This window comes from Nestor notabilis, unplaced genomic scaffold, assembly GCF_000696875.1.
Source record: "Nestor notabilis isolate BGI_N333 unplaced genomic scaffold, ASM69687v1 scaffold6292, whole genome shotgun sequence".
NCBI classification, from domain to species: Eukaryota; Metazoa; Chordata; class Aves; order Psittaciformes; family Psittacidae; genus Nestor; species Nestor notabilis.
In genome coordinates this window covers 42558-46408 of record NW_009917813.1, presented here as the reverse complement: position 1 = coordinate 46408, position 3851 = coordinate 42558, and positions in this window count along the sequence as shown.

The following is a 3851-nucleotide window of genomic DNA, read 5'->3' as shown; positions in this document are numbered from 1 at the left end:
ACAGTGATTGCTGCCTGCATCCCTCCATGGGCTGCACCCTCCTGCCTTTGTCCTGGCCCCCACTCCCTCCCCTCCTGCAGGCAATTACCCTCACAATGGTAGGAAACAGTTTCAGCCAGTCCTAGTCAAGATAATTTTATTCTGGGAGATGCACGAGCAGTGATTGTGGCTTTTCCAGCCCCTCGCTCCTTTGTTTCCTTGGAAATCCTGCAGCAACCCAGCTCCATGTACACAGCACCACAACAGTGCCAGGGCACATCACCAGGCACAGTGGTACCCATAGCTCTTGGGATAGACAGGGGAATTTTTGCCTGCTCTGTCTCTCCTTTTTAATTAAAAACCTGGATTTAGGTGATGCTGTGTGACTTGTTTGCTCTTCTGTCCCTAGTGATGGGCTCTGCAGTCAGTGAGCAAACCTCATCCATCTCAGCGCAGAGAGGCAGCTGGGTTATGCCAGGGAGGGATTTGCATGAAGTGGGTTTGCTTTTCCCTGAGCCAGGGAGTGTAGCAGAAACCCCTGCAGAAACCTGGCTTGTCACACAGTGCCAGCTCAGAGCCCTGCTCTGCTCATGCCTCTGGCCCTTCTGCTGCATGTTCTTGGAGATGACCAGTGAAGACCCATGTCCATCTTGGCAGGATGGATGCCAACCGCCCCCCGTAGGGCTGCAGAGCCCTGCTCTGTTTGCTGGTGGGGCTGGGCATCCTGGTGTACCCTACATGCCCCCAGGCAAATGTTGTTAATATGCCATTAGAGATGAATATAACAAGCCACACTTAATTTTCACACCCTGCTGGTCTATGCTGAGCCAGGCTTAGTCTCTCCATCACCCCTGTTCCCTCCAGGGAACCAGTGGGAAGGGTGGACATGGGGGTGCCTACCCTCTAGCATAACTTCATGGCCTTGGAGCATCCCAGGGCACAGATGTGTGAGGGTGGTAAGACACTGGAACAGGCTGCCCAAGGATGTGGTTAATGCTCCATCCCTGGCAGTGTTCAAGGCCAGCCTGGGCAGAGCATTGGGTGACATGATCTAGTGTGTGGTGTCCCTGCCCATGGCAGTGGGTTGGGACTGCATGATCTTAAGGTCCTTTCCAGCCCAAACCGTTCCGTAAGTCTATTCTATTATGTGGGCAGCACCACTCTGCAGAGATGTGGACTGCAAGCCACCCTACTGAGGAGGGTTTAATCCTGCACTGGACAGGCTGCCAGCATGAGCCACTGCCTCTCCTATGGCTGTCTCCTGGGGTTTCCAGCTGCTGGTGTTGGACTTCGCATTCAGCGCTTGGCTCTTGTGCCAACAGCTTTGAGGGGCCAAAATGTCTGCAATGCTGAAGGAAGGGTTATTGCACCCATTTATACAGATAGAGCACTTCTGCTTCTGTCACAGCTCAGATGCAGGCGCACGAGGGCTGGCACCCCCTGATTTCAGTATCTGTGACTGCTGGGGCTCAGGGGAGATGATGCAGTTCATACCTTCTCACCCCAGTTTGCTCCAATAAGAAAGGCTGTCAGGCTGGTTTTCATATGTATGCTTTTTAATATCATTAATTCTGTTACACTACACACAACCAGTAACAATGATAAATACTGCAATGGAAATGTTAAAAAAAATATTATACATGTTTCACGTTTTTGGGAAGGAAAAAACCAAAACCAACCCACATGTTTTAAAATAAATTAATGCATAAAACTGATGGTAGAAAAAAAGAAAACCCCAAACAAACCACATCACAACTGATCTGTTTAAGGCAATACTCTACGCAGACGGGAACAGAAGTACAACAGTGTGCTACATGTTCTGAATGGGAAAGAAAGAAAGAAAAGAAAACCCTTACAAGATGCAGACTAATGCTTTGGGAGCGAAAAATCTCCCTAAATCAGATGATAAAACCAATGGCCAAGTTAAGTGCAGCATTAATACACTCTGCATGTCAAATGATTAGCAGGTTCCTAACATGGACTAAGGTCAAGCTACAACAAATTTATCTTCTTAATTAAAAGGTTATCAGGTCAAACCCTACATACATTTAACTCTACTTTGCATTTGGCTGTTTCAGCTATGTTTCACTATATGCAAGGACAGCCGGAAATCCCATCTCCTGCTCTTGATACTAATGCAAAGGTCGAAAGGTTTCTCCTCCTGAAAGATATTTCCATTCAACACACCCAAAAAGGACCTCGCTTTTGGTGATCCTGAAATGCCTCCCGCCACCCCCTACCCTGGACACTGCACAGGGAAAGGAGACCTGGGAAGCATTTGCTTGGGTTGAGTTTTCCCCAAGCTGAGGACAAGAAATGGAGGTGCAGATTTGATCCAGACTGGGAGTGCAGCTTCCCTGCCTGCCATAAATGTCTGTCTGGAGCCTCCTGAAAATGCTTTGCCAGCATGGGAGAAACCCAGCCCGTATCCAGGCTCTGGATACAGCCACGACATTTGCTATTACAGTTGGTGTGAAGCTCCATACCTGCCTGGACAGCCAATGATCCCCAATTATTAATGCAGCCCTGAACTTGGCCACTGGAAGGTGGACTATAATCACAATGCCAGAAAAATCCCCCTCTTCTTCAGGAAAGAAAAGAAAAAGGACAGCAGCCACTTTCTGCCAGCTTCCCCCAGTGGATCCCCATCAGCTGCCACCTACACAAGATGAGCAGTGCAAGATCTCATCAGCATCAACCCAGTACATTCCCAGTAAGGTGCATGTCTGCAAGGTGCTGCCAGGGGGCAAAGAAGCTTCTTGGGACAAGTCAGAGCCTCCTGTACTGCCCTAGAGTGTGCATGAAGCTACGGTACACAAGGAAAGAAACCCAAGCGGAGTTACTAGATGATAGCAAACAACTACTGAGGCTGCCTTGGGTTTGCATGGGAGAGGGGGATGCAGAACTGGGCTAACAGTCACTTTGATGCAACTGCCTCTGATGCTCATCACTAGTGCACGTGGCAGGGAGGAGGAAAGGCAATGACTGCTTTGAGAAAAGAGATGGGAAGGACATGTGCAATATAACAAGGCTTGCAATTCTAGGACTAACCACTGGACACGGATACCAAAGATTACCTGTGACAACTAGCTATTCTACCATTGCTGCTCCTTCCTCCACTTCTTGGTTTGATTCTTCTTCAGTTTGGGAAGCTGTAGCTGGATGACGTGATGGCCAGCACTGACTCTCCCACTCCAACCCTGCACAGCACACGTAGTGACTCAGCTACAGGATGTAGAGTGAGGTCTGGAAGCTGCATGTTCAGCACAGACCAGCTCTGCATGCAAGCAGCACCTGCTTTCAGACCCTTCAGAAAGCTATTTAATGGTGGCTCGTTTCCCTTATTAAACTGAAGGTTCAATAACCTCTGTGGAAGGAGTAAAAATGGTTTAAAAATGTGCAAAAAGGGAGGGGAAAAAAAGCAACCTTCTGAACTTACTCCCCTGCAAAGACTTCATCCTCTACAAGTCTTTCTCCCTAAAGAACGACAGCCCTAACAGCGTGCCTTACAGCATCCTGCCTCAGCACAGCCCACAGGCATCCCTCCTGTGCCTCTGCTGCAGGTCTGCAGCCTACACCAGGACAGTACATGCACTGTCAGGCCTGGAGACCTGGTGCATGGGTCCCGGACCTCCTGCATCTCCAAGACGTGGAGGGTCCTCTACAAGTCTTTCTCCCTAAAGAACGACAGCCCTAACAGCGTGCCTTACAGCATCCTGCCTCAGCACAGCCCACAGGCATCCCTCCTGTGCCTCTGCTGCAGGTCTGCAGCCTACACCAGGACAGTACATGCACTGTCAGGCCTGGAGACCTGGTGCATGGGTCCCGGACCTCCTGCATCTCCAAGACGTGGAGGGTGAAGGCGGCTGGCT